This window comes from Artemia sp. Qi Xiang Cuo, chromosome 15 (genome assembly GCF_049724085.1).
Source record: "Artemia sp. Qi Xiang Cuo chromosome 15, ASM4972408v1, whole genome shotgun sequence".
In the NCBI taxonomy this organism is placed as follows: Eukaryota; Metazoa; Arthropoda; class Branchiopoda; order Anostraca; family Artemiidae; genus Artemia; species Artemia sp. Qi Xiang Cuo.
This window is the reverse complement of record NC_142808.1, coordinates 32,744,763-32,770,172: the sequence shown is the minus strand read 5'-3', so window position 1 is coordinate 32,770,172 and position 25,410 is coordinate 32,744,763. Positions and strand designations below refer to the sequence as shown.

The 25,410-nt window shown below is 34.8% G+C and overlaps 1 non-coding gene across 1 annotated transcript; it reads left to right on the top strand.

Moving 5' to 3' along the window:
- The first annotated feature begins 23,686 nt into the window (after positions 1–23,686).
- Positions 23,687–23,758, top strand: TRNAP-UGG (transfer RNA proline (anticodon UGG)). Its single transcript has one exon. It is a non-coding gene; the product is annotated as a tRNA-Pro (tRNA).
- Positions 23,759–25,410: the final 1,652 nt, after the last annotated feature.

The following is a 25,410-nucleotide window of genomic DNA, read 5'->3' as shown; positions in this document are numbered from 1 at the left end:
ACCCATAACTCCTGAAAAAAAAGTCAAATCAAAACAAAAAGTACACCATTAGAAGCGCCTTATCCGAAACCCCTGTATAGTAAACTTTTTGTTATTTGGCTTGAATAGCAAGGGAAATATATTGGCTTGAAAATCAAGAAAAGTGGCGGCTACTAGAACATTCTGCCTAAACGGCATATTTTTTTCTTTTTTTTCACAGATAGTTTGGCACTGGAACATCGTAAAGAATTGTTCAATGGCTCATTTTAAAGGAACAAATTGGGTTAAAAACCTTTTGTAACTAAAACAAATTATTTTTAAAACAGAATAAATTTTTCCACTCAAAACTGCATTTTTGATGTCTTCATACTGCTGTCTTTTCAAAGATATTTGATTTTTGAAGCAATCAAACAGTTCGTGGTAAAGTTATATTAAAACTTTATATTCCATAATAGCTTGGCACTGGAACATCGTAGAGTGTTGTTCATCAGAGTTGCAGCGGTAGCTAACAACCTATTAAGAGACGATCACGCCCAATAGTAAAAACTAAAGTACCCCATAACTCCTGACAAAAGATTCAGATCAAAACAAAAAGTATACTATTAAAACTGCATTGTCCAAAACCTCTATATAGCAAAATTACCGTCCCTTGGCTTGAATAAAAAGGAAAATATGTTTGCTTGAAAATCAAGAAAATTGACTTTAACCGCGATATTCTCCACAAGCGGGATATTTTTTTCTTTTTATGATAAAGATCGAACTCTTCCCTATACTAATCCGGGTTGCAGCGGGAGCTAGCAAGATAGTAAGAGACGATCACGTCCAATGTTAAGAAATAAAAAAACCCATACCTCCTAACAAAGGAGTCAGATGAAAACAAAAAGAAAACCATTAAAGCCACCTTGTCCGAAACCCCTATATAGGAAACTTTCTGTCATTTGGCTTGAACAGCAAGGGAAATATATTGGCTTGAAAATCAAGGAAAATGACTTTAACCAGGTTATTCTCCACAAACGGCATATTTTTTCTTTCTTCTTTCTCTTCCACAGATAACTTGGCACTGGAACATCATAGAGAGTTGTTCAATGGCTCATTTTAAAGGAAATCTCTAGATCTAGTGCCATTTGTACTTAATTTTTTTTTAAAAAATTAATTATTTTTTACGAAAAACTTAATTTTTTATATATTATAATAAAGAACGAACATAAAGTTATTATAATCTCATTGAAAAGGTTACTGTTTACCATATGTTGAAAAGGTACAAAGGGATTGATTTTTCTCGTATATGACGTAATAAGGGAATGTAATATTTATACATGTTTATCTTTCGACAAGTAATGTTTATTTTATTTTGGTTCTCAGTTCAGGGTCGCTAAAGTTATTATGTAATCCGGGTTGCAGCGGTAGCTAGCAACCTAGTAAAAGACGATCACGTCCAGTGATAAGAAATATAACCCATAACTCTTAAAAATAGAGTCAGATGAAAACAATTATAGTAACGAACAAACTCAAGCCCATAGTAATTATTAATCGTAAGGAGTTACAGTAAAGAACGAACTTCCAGCCCATATTACCTAAAATAAGATTATAATTTCATGTTAAAAATTGATCAATGATGTCATAATCGTAGGTTATAGCCAGGTTTCAAACAGTTTGTGGGAACAAACTGCATAGTAAGAGTGACTCGTCTTAATAGTAACTAAACTCTAAATAACGGAATTTTAATATCAATTGATACATCAAAAGAATAAATTTTTATGCTGATTTGAAATATATAAGTTTCATCAAGTTTAGTCATATATTACATTAAGGAACGAGCTTTAGACCATAGATATGTATAAAGCACGCCAAAGAAAATGTCAGGTACTCAGTGGCAATGATCATTTTGAATAAATAAGGGGAAGAAGTCTTCGAGAAAAAATGGGACGTCAAGTATGATATAAGGAAATTTGACGTGAAATCCTATACATTCAGTCGAATTTTTGAAAACAAACCCAAATACCGACCAGCGAGAGGTAAATTAGGAATAAAATATAACGGCAGAAAGGGCAAGTACCTCCAATTTATTCCACATGAAACTAGGAAATTACAAAGAGAACACAAAGGTCGGTACTGGTACTTTAAAGGTCCTTGTCAGACAGATTTATTGCTTCTCGACAAGTGTAGAAAGCGAGAATTAGTTTACAAAATTGAGGGAAATTCAGACTGCGTAATATACCAAGGAAAACATGACCCCCTCCAAAAAATAAAATACTACAAACAGTATTTATATAATCCAAGAAGTGTAGCATATAAAGCAAAAAGAAAAGAAGTCATATTTAAAAGAATTAAAACTTCTGAATCAAAATCAAAAGCAACCAAGAAATAAAAAAAACTGTCCCAATTGAAATAATTAAGTTAACCCGAGCATCTTTTACATTAAGAGAAAATTTCTTGCGTGAAAGCAATTAAAATGTCTATCCCCCCAGCTTAAGAATCATCCGTACGGTCACCATAAGCAAAGCCACAAATTGTAAGACTACGAATCCTAATCTCACCTTGTTTCCATCCCTAAAAAAAAGAACAAACAATAGGAATCTAAGTTCTCGTTCGATTATCCATAATAATAAATATTCCTGTATTATTTTTAATGAAATATTAATTCCAGAAACAGCAAAGAAGTACGTGGCTAAAAAATGTCATAATAATCTTCGTTACCCAAATTATTTCCCAAGATAACGTAAAGCTTTGAATAAATTTCAAACATGAGCATTTGTTATTTGCAAGCCACAATGCCTGGAAGATATTTATGAAGTTAGATCCCAAACCGTTTTAAACCGTATTTCAACAATAATGAGACTAGAAAGAATATCAATGAATTAAAGGAGTCTTTATTCCAATTCTTAAAATCAGACAAAAGCTTGTAGGCAATAAAATACATACACCAAAAGGAAAATACAGGAGATCTACCACCCATTACTCCTAAACTAAAATTAAAATTCCTAATAAATGACTTTATCAAAAAGGAAAATACAGGAGATCTACCCTCCATAATTCCCAAATTAAAATCGAAATTCTTAATCGATGACCTTTACAAGAAAATGGCAGAAATCAATAAGGCTCTAGGAACTAACGACAAAGAAAACAGAAGGAGAAGAGCATTAAGTAATTTGGACGGTTCTATAAGCGAATATGCTACGGCAAAATATACTACAGATTCCTTCTTGACAACTTCCAAGAAAAATAAACTCTATGATGGAAATTACGCCATGCTAAATGAATTACCAAGCATATGGACATTCCTGAAACAACTATGACAAGACCATACGGCAATCAACGTTACTAACAACGTATTTCAAAAAGAAATAAAGAAAAATATAGATCAGCCAAAAAGAAAGAAAAATACCATAACAACTATGCCCAAACTCGAGGCAAGAACAGAGGAAATACAACCCTCACTAACGGATATCGCAACCAATGCAAGACCAGAATTAATCACACTCAATGAACTGTCCCAAGGAAAATTAATTACAATAACACATTTGAATCCGACAACATTTACAGGATGGTCATGTTATAAAGGATCAACATTTACAAAGACCAAGTCCTTCGGCAGCAAGTATATAAAATTTAGTGCAAAATTCCCAGCATTGCATACCGAGACTCAAACTATATTCGTTCAAGGTAACCATCCAATTTTTTTACCAACAATTTTTTAACTGAAAAAGTAGTTTCGCTATTGTTATTGGTATAGAAATAAGTACCTGATGTCAGTTTTTTGAAATAGACGCGATTACAAAGCTTAAAAAACTAGCCAAATGGTACTATGTGCACACAGATAGTGGCTTTGCTATTGCTTCTGCTACGACTATTAAGTGTGCATTTTTTAAGCACATGTTTTAAACAATTAGAAAATATAGTCACTTTTCTACTTTAAAAAAAATAGGGTGTTTTATACACTTTGAAATTAAGTGGTTGTTTTTTTATAGGCTACATCGGTTCCAAATGCACTACCTCCCCCCTCTCTGAAGAAACAAGTCGCATTGATGAAATGATCCAAATTGAAGCACCAATGGAGTTTCTTGATATTCAGGTACAGGAATGCTATGAAGGTAGTGAGAAAAAAAATAATACTTTTATCAATGACACGGAATGGGCAGACAGTTTATTGAATAATTAATTCAGGGTTGATAATAGTATAGTTGAACAAGACAATGCAGATACTTCAGAGGGTGATTTACCGTGGTTAAGTCCGAATACAATGCAAATTTTAGAAAACCGGATTCAGTTGCGGGGGGTCGGGACAGTATCAAAGCCTCAATTGTTTTAAAAATATTTTATCTAAATGAGATTAATGGAGAGGTGTATGACCATTATGTACACACCGAGATGTAGGTAGTGTATCCTCATTTGGAAAATTACGATACTGTATTTATGCAATGGGTCGACAATACTGTCACTCATCTCGAAAATTATCATGAGAATAGTAGTGGTTCCGTGGTTTTATTTGTTGAAAATTTAAGTGTGAATATATGTAAAGTTAAAAAACATTTTATTTTATTTCAAGAGGAGGTGGGGTGGGGGAGTGGTCTATAGTTTTAAAATAATCCCAATTTAGAATGATGCAAGGGCGTTCAACGAATCTGTTTCGAAACAGGCCAAAAATATTTCTTGTGCGCTTTCATCATATCAATCTTCGAACCTCTACAAAATGACGCTACAAAGGAAAATTTAGAGTACTGGGCCGTGCATGGGAAGGAGGGGTCAGATTTTCCCACAGTAGATTTCTCTAGTTTAGCGGAAAAAATTTTCGGTAAGACTCAGGACAATAGATATATTTGAACGGGCCAACGTCCATCTAAATATCGGTGTTACGTTGCTACAATACGAAACAGAATTTCAAGAGGGTATGCGTTCTAATAAAAAGGGTGTAATATTCCCAGTAAGGGCCCCGTCCATTGTATCGGTGAAACACTGGGTTTGGTTGTTGTACACACCGCCTAGTGAACCCCATTCAATTGGCCATTTCTATACTATTACGGATATTAGTAGATTTCTGGGGGAGGGTAAAAAACAGTGTGCACGTCACTATTGTCCAACATGCCTGTCTAGATTTCATATTGATTTAAAGCTAAAAAATCACATGAAACATTGTAAAAGACACGGCTATAAATCAGTGGAAACAGTTTTGGGTGACCGAGCAATTTTACATTTAAAAAATTTTCAGAATACTGTAATGCAAAGCAATAAAATAAGTTTAGACTGTGAAGCCAAGCTGGTGGATGTGAACGACCCACAATTTCCGAATTGTATCAAAGAAAATCAAGCCATTGCAGTCTCCTATGCCCACGGACAAATAGACAGCTCTAACACCATGCAATTGTTAGAAATAGTCGAAAGGTTGGATAAGAATGATTGCATGATCAAAGCATTAACTAAATTAATTGTCACTGCAAATGAAGCTATTTCCCGTTTGATAAATACCCACTATCCAATGATATTGTCAGCAGAGGATCGCCTGGCCTTTAAAAATAAGACACGATGTTGGGTTTGTACGGGGGAATTAGAAGAGGGGACTAAGTGGAAAGGGACTAAGGGGAAACTAATAGGGGGGAAGGGGAAATTCAGGGACCATATTCACTTGTGGTAGGAAATATGTGGCACTGTGGCACTTTGGACAGCAGTTTTTAATACCGGTTTTCATTCACAATTCAAATTATGATTTGAGATTTATTTTACCAGCTTTGGCACGTATGCACAGTGAGGGAGGGGGAGCAAATAGTCCATGGGTAAATAACTCATTTACCTACAATATTATCCCCGAATCTGCTGAGAAGCTGGTGCTTTTAAAGTTGAAATGGTAGGCAGTTGATAATGGGCATACGTGCTGGAATAAAATCCGTTTTTTATATTCATATAGTTTTTTTCCCAAGGCTCTGAGTCAACTCATTCAAGTGCAGGAAAGTGGCAATTTTGATAGTTTTCCTCTGCTTGAACAGCGCTCTCAAGAGAGTGAAATGTATGACTTACTGACCTGTAAAGGCATATATGCATATGACTATTACTTCTCTGGCGCACAGTTAAGTGAGGAGAAACTCCCTCCCATTGATGAATTCCATAATTCACTTACCAATAGTGAATACACTGACGAGGACTATCAATTTTCTAAGAGAGTATGGGCTAAGGGTAATTTTAAAAATGGCTGGGATTATTGTAGAATGTACTTGGCCAGTGATGTGTTAACTCTTTTAGACATTGTCTGCAAAAACACAAACCAAAATTATTCAGAATTCGGGCTAGACATTGGTTATTGATTTTCAACGCCGCAGCTTGTCATGGATTTAATTTTAAAAATTAGTAGGGAGGAAATAGGTTTGATCACCGATATGGATTGGATCAACATCTATTTGTAAAAAAATCTATGAGGAGGGGGGTATGTTCTTTATGGGGATCGCGTCCTAACAACGGATCCAACTGGGCAGAACTCTGCTGCTGGTGTATATTCCAATGCTGTTTTTCTTGATATGAACTCATTGTACCCCTCGGCGATGTCTCACTACTGTTTACCAAGTGGCAATCACAAATGGCTTGAAAATCCTTGTGACATCCCCTACATTCACACTGTCGCGGAAAATGGTCCACAAGTATGGTTCTTTGAAATTGACGGACACATACCAGCGGAACTTCACGACACTGTAAAAGATTTTGTTTTTCCGTGCGTGAATAGACCTGTGACCAAGGAGTCTTTGAGTCCATACAAGCGGACTTTGGTCGAGGATATGGGCATGCATTGGATCCCCTCCAAACAGAAACTAATTGCAGATTTAGACCCGAAACAGAATATTGTTGTCCACCACGTGCTATTGCCGTGGATTGTGAGCAATGGTTTCAAGATCACAAAAATACACAGGGCACTGCAATTTGATTAGAAACCCTACTTGAAAACGTTTATTGACACCTTTGTCAGTAAACACTCACAGGCAAAAAGTAAAGTCGAAAAAGAAATATGTAAACTTATTTTAAATTCATCTTTTGGAAAAATGTGTGAAAGCATACGAAACATATGACGTTGGGACGTCGTAACTTGTCCCAACGAATGTGCACGAATTATCGCCGATCCCAATTTTACGAAATTCACAAGCATAGAGCCGAATATGGTTCTGCTACACAGAAAAAAGATAAATATTGTTGTGAATAAGAATATTGCTGGGGGTAGTTCAGTACTTGAAATTTCTAAGAAACTCATGTTGTCGTTCTTTTACAATGTGTGCAAGGTACAATGGCCAAGGGAGGTTCAAGTTACTATGGGGACACAGATTCTCTGTTGTTAAAAGTTAAAACCGGGGATTTGTTAAATGATTTGGAAAATGGGGTGCACATTGCCCCGCGGATGGATTTCACTAATTGGAATGAGAGCATCTACCCCGAGTTGGTGAAACGCCAGGCCCCCAATCAACTATTAATGGTAAAATCAGAGCCCCGGAGTGATTGAATATCCAATTGGGTGTTCCCCGGTCCCAAAGTTGACTGTATGGAAACACACGGCAAGGATGTAAAGCAGGCGTACAATGGGGTGCCCACACACTTTGTAAAAAATAATTTCGACATAAAAGTCTACAGAAACTATGTTGACAGCTGTCTAGTGCCAAGAGCAAAGTGCTGGCAATTCGCTCTCTACAATACAGGAACTATACTGTTAGAGTGGAGAAAAATGCCATGTCTTGCATATCCGACAAGATCTATTTGCTCTAGAATGGTGTAAAAGTACTCCCCCACGGTCACTATCGAATTTCAGATCGAGTTGAATGTGTGGACTATCGACACAAACTCAGTCGGGATAAGTTAGCTGAAATTCAAAAACAAATAGTGCTTGGTGGGAGGGGGCAACAACAATTTCTCATCGTCATCATTTAACTGCAGCAGCCACTATTGTATACAGTTTTTCCCCTTTTCAGCCCAAGGCCCCGGGGGGTGGGGGGTCCCACCCACGGCCGGCCTTCGGCCCCAGAGGAGAGGGCCCTTGGGGGGGGGATCCTCATCTTTTAAATGATGTAAATTATGTTTTCTCATATTCTATTCTTAGTGTTCAACTGTGCTGCTATTGTTATTGCATTTTAAGTTGTTTTGACAATAAATGAAAAATGCTGTTGTTGTACAAAAAGTATTTTTAATAAATGAAAAATATTGTTCGTGCTGTATTTTAAGTTGTTTTTTAATCAGTAAATGAAAAATATTGTTGTTGTTGTTGCTAATGTTGTTTCTATTGTTGTACAAAAAGGGTTGTTAATAAATGAAAAATGTTGTTCTTGCTGTTTTTAAGTTTTTTTTTTTCAATAAATGAAAACTATTGTTTTTGTTGCAATTGTTGGAATTGTTGTTAATAAAAGAAAAATATTTTTTGTTGTTCTTGCTATTGAATAACATACTAGGTAGATCTAAGGGAAAATTATTATTATTATTTATTCATTAGACATGTATGGTTTACAGTTAGCTGTAGTCCAACTGTTGTCAACAGCAGTATGTATCAATTTAAAACACCATTCAGGTCGTTTCTGTGTGGCCCGTCAATGTCGTGGAAAATGACACTTTTAGGTAAAATAATTAAAAATTATCATAAAATGCTTTTGGAAAAAACAAAGAAAATTTACTATTGCTATAGTATTTGACAAGAGTCCTACAATCAAATAAAAGCTATTGCCACTGCCACGTCCATGCCAATACAGTTCATACTGGGATTTGACGTTTTCAATAGTATTGAGTCAAACTCATGGCTGATTATTGATGATCTGGCTGAATCGATTGGACAGTTCTCACAGGAAATGCTGCAACTGTTTACCGTTCGCTCTCATCATGAACACATTTCCATAACCCTAGTTCTACACAATCTGTTTCATCAGAGCAAGTGTATGAGAACCCTTGCTTTGAATTGCACCATTTATATTATCTACCGAGTTGTTCGTGATTCAAATTCTCTAATAACTCTCAATAAACAAATATATCCAGGTGCCCCCAAATTTCTACTTTCAGCGTACAGTCAGGTGACAAATAAGCCCTACGGGTACATTTTGCTAGATGTTCATCAGAATACACCCGAGGATCTACGTGTAGTCACATATATTTTCGACAAAGAAATTACTGTATATCTTCTAGTGAACAGTAGAAAAGGCTATTAGTTGCCATCATGACATTGAAGAAGCTACACGAACAACGGCATTTATTTTCCGTTTTAGGCACTTCAAAACTCCCACTCAGGAAGGTCATACTCAAACATGGTGTTGACAAAGAATTTATTAATCTAATATATGAACTTTGTTGAAATTTACCTGAGGGCAATGCACACCTGCCAGAAGGTGTTAGACAACAGACAAAGCAACGTCGTTCCACTGTGCGTGCCTTGGCTTGCAAAAACAAAGGAAACAATTTTAAAAGAAAATGTCTCCTTCAAGCGGGTGGTAGCTTTTTTACACTTTTACTGCCAATAGTCGCAGGACTTGTAAACAGTTTTCTCTAGATGGCTAAACCCTATGAATTTACTCCAATAGAACTTGTCCTATCACCCGTGGAACACTTTGAAGTCAATCTAAGCAAATTCATTGATGATGAAAATATTGCCGATGATAAAAAGCTAGTTTTACTTCAAGTTGCACTGCGTCGGGTGGACAAACATAGACCTTATAGTGAGAGATCTGCCACCATCACATATCCCCCCAAACAGGAAACATCTCCTTAAAATTCTGCAGCAGCAGCAGCGCAATCAAAGGAGAAGGAATTGAATTCCATAGTGACAACAATTGGAAACCTATTGCCAATGACCTATTGAGAACAGAGTAAAAGGGTATTAACATATCTCATGTTGGAAAGCGATGGTGATTATCAAGTTCAAGTCGATAGTACTTGGAAACGAATTATTATTCAGGGAAGAAGTTTAATCTACTTGATTTAATTTTCAAATGTTTTCAAAAGTATATCCACGATATTATTCTGCTTTATTTCAATTAACAGATCAATAAATTTAGTATAAGCATTTCAGTCAGGTCGTAAAAGCTTCATACAATAGTCTAATGGAGGAGGGTCATTTCCTATAATATTGCCAAGAGTTTCCTGTGAGAATATATTTAATTGAAGGGATAAGTCGGAACAATCATCATCCAAAATCAGATGTTTTTTCCATAATCACAAGATTCAACCTAATTCTCTCTTTCTCAAATTTATTCATTTTTTAATCCTAACACTCTCACTGCTGACTGTAGATTAACCACGATTCGTTCTACTTTAAGAATATTCGATAACCTATGAAAATCTAACAAAAAGAAAGGAAACATTTTCGATTTCGGAACAATTTTATTGTGCGTGATCATACAACAACATATATATATATATATATATATATATATATATATATATATATATATATATATATATATATATATATATATACATATATATATATATATATATGTCACGAATTGTGGCTTAATTCGAATTATAATTTAGCATCAAACCCAGGCATTAAAAAAAAATCCTTCAAAACCATAAAATAGCAATTAAGTATTCGACCGGAATCTTGACACAAAAATTTATCACCGAGTCACAATGAAATCAAATAGAATACAAGCACTAAGTGCATATTTAGCTAATTGGGCCATAAGAAAGAAAAAAAGTACCTAGACTGCATAAGAGCCCAAACCGTTCCACTAATTCTTGTCATTGTTCCATCATTGGAGCAGAGAGTCAAATAGTTGCCCTGGCCTGTCCAAATGACTGTGGCGCCAAAGCCAAGAATGGCAGATGTTAGGTACAGCAGCCAGGTTATCGGTATGAGGAATGAACCCACAAATAATCTTGAATTTGAGTTACATGTATAAATAATTATAACAAGAGTGAGGGCCCTGTCCAGTATTTTTGTTCAAGAGGGGTTGGTTGTTTTTTCAGGGGAGGAGAGGGTGCAAAAAAATCTTTTAAAATGCAACAAAATTTGTTTATATGTATTTTTGTTACTATTGTATGAACTATTATATTGATATTGTAACTATTATACTTGTTACTATTATATATTTGGAGTAACGCGCCACTAATGACATTTCGGCATTGTGTAATTCAGTCGGTTAGGGTAAAGTGCTCCGTTTTGGACAGTTCCTTAATCTCAGAAAACATCTCCTAATATGAAAAAATATACATATTAAGGAATAAGTATCATAGGCACTATCTAGCTTTCCATCTTCTAGTTGTAAAGCAAAATGAAGGAATATTTGCAGTGATATTCAAACATTATGCGCAACACAAATCCAGAAGTCTCTGACATCTACGCTTTGTCTAGTGCCACGTAGGATATAAAAGTGAAATTATACCCCTACCTGGTACAAAACTTAAGCTCAAAACCCCTATTGAAATAATAGATGCAATTAACCATTGAAGTATAATAAGTAACCATCATGGTTGCAAATATTGACAGGTCGCTGATCCAATCTCTGGGAGCATAAGTTACATGTGGGCCGCAGTCTACACAATTGGTTTACTCAGGGTAAACCCTTATTATTAATAATTTGTTAAGTTAGAACAGAGACTCCGGGGTTATTTGACTCAGAAACACAATACAATAATTCATAAAGTACGGAACTCATGTCTGTTAGTCCTATTGGTTTGACTTATTTGTTTAAGAACCTGGAGAAAAACAGGATAGGATGGCAGAGAGAAATTTTGACAGTAAATACATGTCGGTGCCAATTGTATAAGATGTCTCGGATATAAACGACCAAATTTTGAAATAAATTTTTGAATTACGAACAAAAATATGAAGTGTTAAATTTAAATTCCAAATGAATATTTAATTCTGGATCGAAAATAAAAAATAAAATCATAAATTTTTGCCATACACTTGCATTAAAACCATTTCAATTACAAACAAACTGAAAATAATATTTTATAAATACCTAGAAGATATTCTAAAATTATATAACTTGTTCCATTATCATGTGAACACACTTTATTAAAATGCTCCATCTTCACTTTTTTTTTAAAGAATTTACTTATGTGTTTATCGTTTCACCGCGTAGAAAAATCATGATTTAATAAACGCAATAAACTAGATAGTGTCAATAACCCTCCATAAAGTACCAGTGGTAAACCCGCATCATGTGTCTGATCAAGGGTAGTGTAAATTGTTAAAGCAGTAAGCATATTTTATGTCATTTTAAGATACGTAAAAAAAGTTGAATAATTTCGAAGTCCAAAAAAATTTTTAGTCCAATAAAAAAAAAGTGCTACTACAAATATTATTTTTCTAATAGTAAAGGTCATGAATAAAATGTCCATACCATTCTCATTTTTAGTTTGGAAAATATTAAATTTGATTTTTTTTTTTTTTAAGTATGTTTCATCTCATTCGAAGACATATAAAAAAAAGTTGAAAAAAATATTTAATGTTAAAAAAATAATACAAAAAAGTTAAAAAAAATAAAAAAAAATTAAAAAGAGATGGGGGGAGGGTGCCAAAAAGTTGGAGAGGAGGGGGGCGCCCTTCGAGTATGGGGACAGGGAACCTCGGGGGGTTTGAAGTTTCGGGTGGTTAGGGTCGGTGGTGCTTATGATCCTTTACGGTTAGTACTAACATACACCATACTACTTGATTTGCAAGGATTTCTAAGGTTTGTACTGTATTTCACTATTAAAATTCTTTTCTTGTCATCTGCATTTCTCTTAGTATCAAATTTTTAGTATACTATAACGTTAAAATATATTTTAAATTGAAAACACTGTTCAATCGCCACTTGTGTATTATACATAAGACATCGAAGAAGTGAAGCTAGGTCAAGTCGTAAGACATTTTTAACATCGTTAACTATTTCCATAGATTGATATTTTTCCAAATTTATAATAAATAAGTTATGAGTTAGCAACCCCGAGGGGTTGACTTAACTTATAATCAACAATTCGTAAATGCTATACCCTTTTCTTTGTTTTGCAATTAGATTCAGCTGTAGAAGCGACACATTCTTAACAAACTTGTCTTGACTAAAGGCAATTGTCCAATAATGATTTAACCCTTTTTTCTCCACCTACATACGATCCAATTCACAAATGCTATCTAGCTCTGTTTTTTCCCTATTATTCAATTAATATCGTTCGTATAGTCCAATTCGCAAATGCTATTCCCTTTTTTTCTCCCCCTACATACGATCCAATTCACAAATACTATCTAGCGACACATTTCTAACAAACTAGTCTTGACTAAAGGCAATGGTCCAAAAAATCAGAAACCAGTCTGATATCACATACTTCAAAGAAATAGAACAGTAGATAATGCAAGGGGGATAGACAGCTTTTCCTACAAAATCATTCCGAAATACGCAATTCTATAATTTCTAGTTTCTGGTTAAAAAAAAATTTTTTTATGAAAGTGCCTCAAAAACCAGTCTGCTTACGTTATAAAATCTCAATTATACTCTCAAAACGTGTTTGTTCACTTTATAGGTATATAATATAAAAGGATTTGTCGCTTTTTGCAATGTGCACGTCAAACTCGGCTATGATAATTAAAAGGGTGACATATGCCATTTTTGCCGAAAATGAGTTATGTTTATATCATGGGTAAACCCAGCACGAGTAATCGAATGGTGAAGTCAGAATTCTCCTATCTCCTACCGTTGCGATGATAAAAAAGAGACATACGCCATTTGGACGCGGATCGCAACTGGGCCAAAAAGGAGATACGTGCAGAGCACATGTCTCCTTTTGACCCTGTTCTTTTGAACTTTAATATTTGGCATATGTCTCCTTTTTAGCTCAAGAATCAGCTGAATTTCAGCATAATCATCGTGATTTGACAAACAGAAGAAACAGTTGTTGTAATGTGATTGAGACCACAATGCATTCCAGAAGCTTTGCTCTTGTCCAAAAAGCAATTGAAATAGCAAAGGAGAAAGGAATCAGCAGTCTTATAGTTTTATCCAACCACTCAATCTCTACTCTTTCTTTCCGCTCTTTACTTTCCGACATCATACATATATAACTTGTTAACCAACCCTTCAGGTTTTCCGGGCTTACCTTTTCTTTCATTTTGCTCCTTTGCTTGTTGTACTTCTCTCTGTATTTCCGTCTGAATACAGCTTTTTTCTTTTCGCAAAATGTCTGGACATTTGTGTGGATCTTCCAATAACATACTATATTTGTTTTGGGAAAGTAGTCCAAAAGTTTCTTTTTTACAGGCCTCCAGATCCTTTGTCGAAACACGATTCGTCTACAGACATCTCAGAAAGGCGAGACAGCAGGTTAAATAGTTTCATCCCAGCTTATTTAGAACCAAGAAACGATAGTCAACAGCGAACTCAGCTTTCAACCCAGAGCTGGGGAATTTATGACAGTGTAATGCAGCCATTTGACAAAACCTCCTTTGTCCGTCACTGGCTTAATCGTCAAGTGTTGGCAACGGAATTGAACAATAATGGTGATGCAAAAATAGAGAAAAATCTGTCTCTAAATGCAAGTGAACTTTAGTTTTTGCCTTATGGAAATATACTTGTTTTGGATTTGGTTCAGAGCTTGTGTAGTGACGAAAATGCTGATACGTGATGCTCAAACACCTGAAAAGATGAGGAACAGGACGTATTGGAAATTGTATATAGTGATGGCACTGCCAGAACTCAAAGTTCAGACCACCTCAAAGATGAGGAACCAAAGGGATTGCCACCTGTCGCTGCCAAAATGAAAAATCTGACGGCTTATTCAGACACCGACGAAGCTTCTAGCATTGGTCCAGATGAGTATTTGCTAGTTGAGGAAAGTTCAACTGAGAGTAGCGAAAGAGAGACATGCTCTAAAAAAAGAAAGAGAATGAAAAAAGTGCGAAACAAAAACAACTAGAAAAACTTCTGTAGTCGAAGAAAATTCATATGAGCTGGAACAAGGCCACAGTAAAGAGCAAGAAAAAGATTCTCTACCAGAGTTCAAGAAGAATCCTGTATTCAGAAGTGAAAAAGAGAAGAAGAGAAAGGAAGCGAGAAAAAAAAGAAAGCATTGAAAAAGCGAATATGAAAAGTCCTTTTATAGATAAGGAATGCTCGGCTGGCTGTAAAAGGAAATGTTCTCTGTTGTCAATGGAAATGCGGAAGGAGATCCAAAGCGAATACTGGGCTCTGGACCACGTGGAACGCCTAACCTACAATAAACCACTGATAGAGGCAGTGAATATTTTTCGGAGAAGGGTGAAAGTAGATGGCCGTTTGCCTTTGAAGAAAAAGCTCAGTTATTGCTATTTCTTACCTTTGAAATCCAGTGATGACGGCAGTGCGAAACCGTTACATGTCAGGATCTGCCAAAATTCTTTTAGATGGACACTAGGATTTTCTAGTACGAAGTAGATTGAGAGAGTCTGCAAGAATATTGGCAAGGAGTCTGTGACTTTTCCAGTCAAGGAGAGACGTGGTAGACAAAGCAACAGCAAAGAGACATTAAATAAAGAACTTCAGTGATGCATTTCGAGTCTTTCAGGCCATACAGGCCGCATTATCGTCGAAAAATAGTCCAAATGTGAGATACTTACCAAGAGAACTCACTGTTCAGTTGATGCTTGATGATTTTCAGAAAAACTATCCAAATGAAAAATGCTCTCGTGCTTCTTATGCCGCTGTGATGCACAGCATGAATGTATCTTTGAAAATGCCTAAGAGTGATACCTGCGAACTTTGTGACACCATGAAAAACAAAGAGAAAAATGAGCAGCTAGCGGAATCCGACAAGGAGATAACGAAAAATCATAAGCAAATGGCGCAGAAAGCAAGAAAGGAGCTAGAAAAAGATGCGCAACACCCTCATGGGGTGGAAAAAGCGGTGTACAGCATTCATATGCAGAAAGTACTTTTGCTGCCCATTATGCAGAAAATCAAGGAGTCACACTTCACTAGCCGTTTAGTAGTCTTTAATGAGACTTTTGCTCCTGTAAAATCAGGAAGTGTGCCGGAGACCGCGTATTGCATAGTATGGCATGAAGCCATCTATGGCAGAACTGCTGATGGTGTGGTCTCAGCCATATATAGTCTAATTAGCAAGACGGGAGAAGTGAAAGAATTTGTGTTGGGGTGTGACAATTACTCAGCCCAAAACAAAAATTGGATTCTGTTTAGTGCACTTGTTTGCATCGTGAATCAGAGCTGGGGACCCAACTCCATTACTTTAAAGTACCTTACTAAGGGTCATACACATATGACGGTGGATACTATCCACGGTTGCATCGAAAAGAAGATCAGAAATCAGGATGCTGTCAAGGATTTGAGGGATCTGGTAACTCTGATGTAAAATTGCAGGAAAAACACTCGTGTGATGGTTCTGGACACGAAAGATTTCTTCTTGTGGAATAATGAGAAGGCACCTAAAAAGGGCCCTGAAAAGGATTCTATCCTGCTGAACAGAATTGTGCAGGTTACTTTTCAAAAGGGGCAGAAAGATCTATGCTACAAGTACGATTTCGACGACACTTTACAACGTTTTGATTTTCTTAAACAGAAATCGAAGCGCATGAAAGGTTTGCCAGAGAACGTGAAAGGTCCTACAGGGATTTCAAAAGCAAAAAATCAAGGAATTTTGAGGCTATCCACACACATTTCCGAAGAGCGGAAAACGCAATTTTGGATTGACTTGCCGGTGAATGAAGAGTCGCCTGATCTAACCACGTGTTTTGAAGGATGCCAAAGTGATGATATTTAAACAACGACCTAATAAGCTACCTTGTGATTCATTTCTTCTTGTAGATTCATTTAGTTTAATGGGGGGGGGATAACCACAAGCACGAATATAATAAGCCCCAAGGTGGTCAATTTCAAACCAGTCAATTTATCGTATACAATTCCTAATATTGAAAATGAAGAAGTAATAGCCATAATATGGTCAAAAAGAGAGAATATCAAGGGAACCTTACAACTAACAAAAATAAGAGAAGCCTTAGACTTGCAAATTTTCTTATTTACTAATGAGGACTAAAGATTGACGTATGTGGAAAGCAAATAAAGACTATTTTCAACAAATTTTTTGCGGAATATCCTCTTGACGGTATGATTAGTGTTCATGATCTCTATGACTACAAGAAGGTTATTGAACCTAAATTACGGAAAATTTTTGAGAATAACGCGTAGAAAAAGAGCAAAGTCAAATCACATCGAGCCGAGCGAGATGCAAAACCTAAACCCGGAAGTCCCTGATCATCCTTAAACAAAAAAAGGGAGGACATGATTGAACGAATAAGAATAGAGGTTCATAATCGTGCAATTTCCAGTTCCAAATTTCCACTTATTGTTTGCATATACCCTTGCGGCTAAAAAGATGTATTTCTTAAGCAGCATCGACGCTCGTAAACAGTAAAAACTTGAAAATTTATTGTAAATAGAGACCTGTCATAAAACCATGTAACCTACCTCGCATGTAGTCTTATAATAAAAAATTAAATGCTAAGGTAGATGAGTAGGGAATAACTTTTAAAATGTATTGAATATTGAACATGTGCCAAATGCATATATATACATGTATACATATAATTACCAAATCTTGAAAATCTTATATAGTGTTATTTTTCGTAAACATAATCATTTTTCTTATGATTGCCTTGCTTATCTCGTAGTAACCTAGTATTACTGCAATATGCATATAAAAGCATGAAGATTGCTTTTATTCATTTTATCTTTGAGTTTAATTATACCCTTGTTAAATTGATATGATTAGTACGACTAATCAAGACTATTATTTAAAACAATAGCCCCGTATAATGTTGTTTAAATTATGTATTATCGCCGTACGTGTTTTTTAATTTGTGTAATTATAAAGAGCGCCTGATTCTGCCCAGATATTTATATTTCAGGAAGCAGAGTAATCAGTGCAAATTAATTATTGGTGTTCCAGCATGCAACACGGATACAACCCAGTAGCATCTACTCTCATCATTCGTCAACCACCGATAAGTACTTACCAAGGAAACCCCTGAAGACAATGACCTGATGAAAATCCAAGTCAAGTACAAGGTAACACTACCCCAACCACTATCGGCAAACCAAGGAACCCAGATATAGATATATATCTGAACGAATAATTACCTAGAAAACCACCCTGACCAGTCATTTCGTAAAACTGCATAAAAATCCCTCAATTAACTATCCTTAGACGGCAAGCTCCCAAACATTAAATCTTAAGGACCAAGAATAACCCTGGAGTAAATCCCTCAAAGATTATATATCTTTAGGACCAAATCAGAGACAATATATCGTAACAAGATCCCAAACTTAAGTTTTGAACCTGTTTCAATCGTTGTTAGATGTCGCAAACCCAAACAATCCTCCATAAGAAGAAGATCAAAACATAATCAATTTTGTTAAAAATATAAACTGTACTTGCTAAACTTTTCCCAAAATGAAGTATTAAGAGAAGAGAACCAACCTTTCATTAGTGTTTTAATCCACATCATTAATCCCTCAATGATGATGCATCATTGAAACAAAAATCAAAGACAATACGTCAAACATATACCCTGGGATGAAATTTTGATTCAACCTTAGTTAACGTTAAATGTTGTAACACAGCCCATAGTCCAAATAAAAGAAGGACTGAACGTGAACAATTTACAAGAAACATAGGTTGTACGAGTATTAGTGTTTTGCGAGAATAAAATTGTCCAAGAAGAGATACCCAGCCTAGCGATTAAGATACCCATTTCATGTAATCAATCCCCCAAGGATTATATAACTAGTAAGCATTTCAACAACTCTGTGACATCAACCCCTCGTATTTGACTTGACAAACCACGCACGGACAATTTTATGCAAGTAATCTTACTTATGAACAATGTAACGCTTATTCCAAGCAACAAGTGCCAGAAGATGAAACACCACGAAGAAAAACCATAAACAATTAGCCGACAAAATAATTAGTTCAACGGAAGCCCAAAATTAAGTGACAACGCATACAAATAGAAGAAGTCGCACTAATAGCATAGTTGAATATACTAATAATACTAAGATGGGAGCCAATTTTTTGCAGATAATCAACAAGAAGTTAGTTATTGATCTGCCACTGGCTTTTGAAAAAAAGTACAAGAAGCTTATGAAAACACATGATTTATATTCATTGACAATTAATTATTACATAATTGATTGACAAAACATACACTATATTTTTATTGTATATTTAATGCCTGAATTATGTTTTTTTTTTATTTGAAAAATAATTTTATTTATTTAATTGTTTAGTTTAATATAAATTAATGCGTATTTAGTAAATTTGTTCGTTCTACTTTCCGTTCTTAACTCAAGCTAACTTGGAACGTGAATTTTTTGTTTTTGTTTCTGATTGTCATTTACTGTCTGTATATATATGAGTTTTTAGTATCTTTTTTTAATTTACACTTAATTTTGCAATTTTTGATATATAAATTTTTGAATATATTATTTTTGTAATTTATATTTTACTAATTTTTTTTAGATTTCTAATTTCCATTTTAATTGCTAGATTTCTTTCAATTAGTTCCAACATTTCTACTGTTTAGGTTGCTTCCGCTCTGTTTTTTTTTCGCTTTCACGTGACATAAGAAACAAATAGGTCTCAAATTGACATTGTAGTAGTCTTTTGGCAATAAATGTTCGCTGTATTCCAGATTGCGAACCGTAGTAACTTAACTTTAACTATAGAAATTACTTTAAGTGGCATCCAACAGGAATAGTTGTGAAATAACTACTGGTGTATTAGGTTTGTAAGGGTATAATCTTATTGAGTTTCAATTGTATTCATTGCTCTTTCAGTATATTTTAGTTTAATAATACCTTCAATAGCACGGTTACTTCGCTAAAGATGCTCGTTAACTATCTTTAATAAAAATTACTAAAAAAGTAAATCCAAAGATACTTTTGTGTAGTTCCAGCTACTACAAAACGTCAGCTTCAACATAAAAATATACATTTTTTTAACGTTAAATACTTTTTATTGAACCTGGAATGTAGCCATTATTTTATCAATGGCCTCATCAAGCCTGAGTTTTGCTGCTCTCTAAACCGCAATTTTCGTCAATAATTATGCTTAAAAAATAGATGTAGCTGCATGTTACTTTGGAAGCATTGCTTGAAAGAGATAAATTCCAGGGATGTTGATTAATTATTTCAAGAAATACTTTTATTTGATCTAAGTTAGTAAAACAACATCTGGAATGGAGTGTTTTTCAGTGAGAATTCTTTATCAAAGGGTTACTTTGATTATTAAAAAGAATATGATAACTTATCCTGATGATATCAGAGTAAATATATTAAAATAGACCGGCGAAAAAAGCGAAGCAGGAGAGAAGCTGGAATTAGAAGAGTTAAGATGTTGAAATGAGTCTGATAAAAAAGAAAAAAAATGAGAAAGAATAGGAAAGGATTAGAAATGTTTAATGTAAGTTTGAATTACTGTATATTTTCTAATCCTCCTTATCTTCATATCTTCGTATCTCTAAGTCCTCCCTATCTCCATGAAATGAATTTAAACCCCCCCACCCCCATAGATTTTCAAAAGAATATTTTTCCATTGTATAAAAATCTTTCCATTTTGGATGATAGAAAATAGTTAGATCCTGGTCCCAAACCTTTCTCGGTCCCAAACATTCTCAACATTTTTCGTTTTCAAACATTTCATGGTAACGAACTGTAAGTAAGGAGCGACGCAGTAAGGACCTGCAGTGTTTTCCCACAGTTGACTTTGAAAACGAAATTACAATATAGCTGGCGTTTGTTATTGCCAAATATCTAACACGCAAAATCACGCAATTTAAGTAACAAAGGCAATTGATCTTCGTTACAAAAGAAAAAAAAAACGAATGAAAGTAGATGCAGATAAAAAATTTGTTGTCTACAATTTTTTTGCTTATTATTAAGTAAGAAATTCTTTTATTAGCATGTTTTCTTCTGGAGAAGATAACAAAAGGCTTTCGATTGTCTTTTACTTCAGAACAGATAATGAATATTGCAATTATTGATGCTATTGGATAGCAGACAATGAAAGTACTGAACCCATTTAAAACACAGACATGATACTAGAAAAAAAAATCTTGGCGAAGGATTAGGTACTTTGCAATTGACTAAACATGAACTTAATCAATACAACCAAATAATAATTTTTTTTTTACTTCTTTAATACAGTGTACAAAACAATAGAGGATGTAATGAAATATCGACCTCCAGAGTGTCAAATCGACCTCCACTAACACCAGCCAAGTTATGTTTAAAATGGGGCACAGCTTTATTAGCAGCACTAGATCGCAGATAATTATTTGTGACAATAATTTGTGACATGAAATTAGTGACATTATTGTTGCTCTCTTGATTCTTCTGCTCCTCTGCGCTTCTTTGATACTTTGTTCTCTGCTATATATTATATAGTCGGTAGAATTTTTTTTTTTATTAAAGTGAATTAATTTCGCGCCTTTCCATTTCAGTTTCTTAATTGGTAAAATATTTGTATTTTTAGTATTTGCTAGTGCTGATACTATTTCCTATGATATCAGAATGGTTACAGTTGGTGTACTCTTTGGTGTTGGTGCATTGGGAACGCTGTTTATTCTTTTCCTCAACAATTTAAGCAACAGCAGTAAGGGGAGGAAAGAAACAAATGCTTTAGAAGCCTTCAAAAATTCTGTGTCGCTGTTTTTCATCAAAGAAATGCTGTTGCTTAGTATGACTTTTGCATATACAGGTAGGTAATTATTTGTATAGTTGGTTAGGGTGCCTAATTCCAAGGCAGTTCTTCAAATCTGAAGACAATCAGGTAATGTTATGCAACGGGTGCGTGATGCCTAAAAGCAAGCGAGTTCTTTTTTTCATCGAAGAGGCTGCATACAGTCAGTAGGCTAATGAAAAGGTTACGAATTTTTATATAGGTTGGCATACCCTATTTTGTCTCACGGATGAGGGATCAATTTGGAAATTTTGTATAAAAGTTTTTTTTTTGGGGGGGGGATTGGCGGGGCGTTAATATCAGATAGTGTCCGTATGTGTTTTGGGCGGGGGGTAGTACCTCAGTGTTTAAGAAGGGAAATGAAAAAACTGATGTAGTTGATGTATGGGAACCCCACATCATTAGTAATGGACAAATAACTAGAGCTCATAGTTATCGATACAATACGAGTAAATAAATTTTTTAGATACCAGGAAAAAAGTTAAAAAAAAAGTCTGCATCCATCATACCTGGGATGATTTTATAATTTCGAAGAATTTTAATATTTATTTGGAAGGTTTTAGGCTGGGTAGTGTGTCTTAACCTCCACTAAACAACAACGCTGCGCTGGAGGCTAACAAGAAATTGGGCCCGATGTTGATTCTCCAACCATGGGCGCCCAGAAGCTGAGATCTAGGGGGGGGGCTTCCCTGGTCTAATTGGCACTTTTAATGCTATATAATAGAAATTTCAAAACAAAAATATAAAAATGAGGCAGCATCATTAAGCCAGGAGGGGACAAGCACCCCCGCCTGCCCCCCTTATGGGTGTTCATGCCTTCCAGGCCTTGATTGGTCGCTTCTAAATGTATGTATGACATATTGAACCTAAGCAGAACTATTGCTGGTTTGAATATAAGTTTTAAATTTTATGTATAGAGAACAGGAAGATTGGAATGAAATTGAATGCTGAGAAGAGGGAGGTTGCTGCAAATTGGTTACTTATGTAATCGACCGTGTCTGGAATAATGTTCGTTTAGCTATATCGTCGTCTGGTACTATTATCGCCAAGCATTAATTACCTAGGACTTCTCATTGGGAATTATTTGAGGCATTCACGATGGCCTTTTGTTGGTTCAAAACTTGTTGAAGTTTTGATGGCCTTTTGTGGTTTTGTTGGTTCAGGCAATATATGGTGTGTTTGTTCCAGTAAAGCTCGATATAAAACCAGCGTAATTTCAAAAATCTGTAATGCATTTGATGCGCCCTATTTGCTTGCTTTGGTACTATTTTTGAATATAATCACTATTTCTGATAAAATGACCCTGTGACAATTGCTTTCCTTGGAATGCCTCTGGGGCTCGAGCCCAGCGTCTTGTTTCTCTGCATGGGGTCATGGGGTTATCGATTGTTATATTAGAGAAGACCTTCGGTTTTACCACCACCCTCCGACACAGTATATATATATATATATATATATATATATATATATATATATATATATATATATATATATATATATATATATATATATATATATATATATATATATATATATATATATATATATATATATATATATATATATATATATATATATATATATATATATATATATATATATATATATATATATATATATATATATATATATATATATATTGAAGAACGTAAACAGCATTAAAATAAGACATTTTCCCGTTTTCAATAAAGAATTTTATAACAGTCTTTAAATTTTACATTAAATAAATTGATCAATTTTACATAGCATTTTAAAAAACGAAGCTTCAAAATTAACATGTCCGGGATTTGAACCCGAGACCTCCTGAAATCAAAGCAAGAATCATACCCCTAGACCAACACGCATTGAAAATAAATTTTATTTATATACTTGTTGAAATTACAAAGCAATAGGTTCCGTATTTTCAAAATCTCTGTATGGTGAGCCTGTATAAGGTAGACCTGAAAATTAAAACATATAGGAAGACTAAATATGGCAACATTAATAAACTTGGAGATGGTTCCATTACTTACCTAAGGACAAGGTGAGTTCATCACACTCATTGCCTTCTCAAGGCCTGTTGGTCTAGGGGTAGGATTCCTGCTTTGGGTGCAGGAGGTCCTGGGTTCAAATCCCGGACATGCCCATTTTGAAGCTTCGTTTTTTAAAATTCAAGGTAAAAGTGATCAATTTATTTAATGTAAAATTTAAAAACTTTTATAAAATTCTTTATTGATAATGGGAAAATGTCTTATTTTAATTTTTTTTACGTTCTTCAATTACAAGTGCGTTTTAAAAAAAATAAATGAAATATAAAATGATGTCACAATAATCAACACTAGCATCAAAATATAACATGTCGTAGGAACGGAATTGGTTATTTTGTCTTCAAAAAGGTTAATTTGGGAATGGAAACTGACATATGATCCCTCAGACCCCCCACCCCGTACCCTTCACACACACATATGTTTAAACCTACTTTTTTGGTGGGGGGAGGGGTGTTTTCATTGAACCATGTTTTTTTTGGTGTTTTTAGTGATATACTTAAAAAATACAAAATTTTTCCCCCCCTGTAATTGAAGGGGGTAGGGCAACACTTGCTTTTTCCTACCAGATGGCCTGGGGACTCGATTTTGTCTCGTTCATGCATACTTGGCGATTGATAAGACTTATAATTACAAACTGCAATTGTATCGATCGTCGAAAACCTTTGATGCAAAAAATAACAAAATCTGTGTCGCGCATATATTTAAAACCTAAATAGATAGCAGATAAGACGGAAAAACTAGTGAAAGAAGCTATCAGATATACATCTAAATACTAAGGTATGCTCCTGTGTAAGCTGTTTCGAACAATTGGAAAGAAACCTTGATAAATGTGTGCTGTTTGCATGGGCGGATCCAGGGAATGGGTTTCAGGGCACTTTGTCGAAAATATATGTGACTACACGTAGATCCTCGGGTGTATTCTGATGAACATCTAGCAAAATGTACCCTTAGGGCTTATTTGTCACCTGACTGCACGCTGAAAGTAGAAATTTGGGAGCACCTGGATATATTTGCTTATTGACAGTTATTAAAGAATTTGAATCACGAACAACTCGGTAGATAATATAAATAGTGCAATTCAAAGCAAGGGTTCTCATACACTTGCTCTGATGAAACAGATTGTGTAGAACTAGGGTTATGGAAATGTGTTCATGATGAGAGCGAACGGTAAACAGTTGCAGTATTTCCTGTGAGAACTGTTTAATTGATTCAGCTAAATCATCAATAATCAGCCATGAGTTTGACTCAATACTATTGAAAACGTCAAGTCCCCGTATGAACTGTATTGGCATGGACGTGGCAGTGGCAATAGCTTTTATTTGATTGTAGGACTCTTGTCAAATACTATAGCAATAGTAAATTTTCTTTGTTTTTTCCAAAAGCATTTTATGATAATTTTTAATTATTTTACCTAAAAGTGTCATTTTCCACGACATTGACGGGCCACACAAAAACGACCTGAATGGTGTTTTAAATTGATACATACTGCTGTTGACAACAGTTGGACTACAACTAACTGTAAACCATACATGTCTAATGAATAAATAATAATAATAATTTTCCCTTAGATCTACCTAGTACGTTATTCAATAGCAAGAACAACAAAACATATTTTTCTTTTATTAACAACAATTACAACAATTGCAACAAAAACAATAGTTTTAATTTATTGAAAAAAAAAAACTTAAAAACAGCAAGAACAACATTTTTCATTTATTAACAACCCTTTTTGTACAACAATAGAAACAAC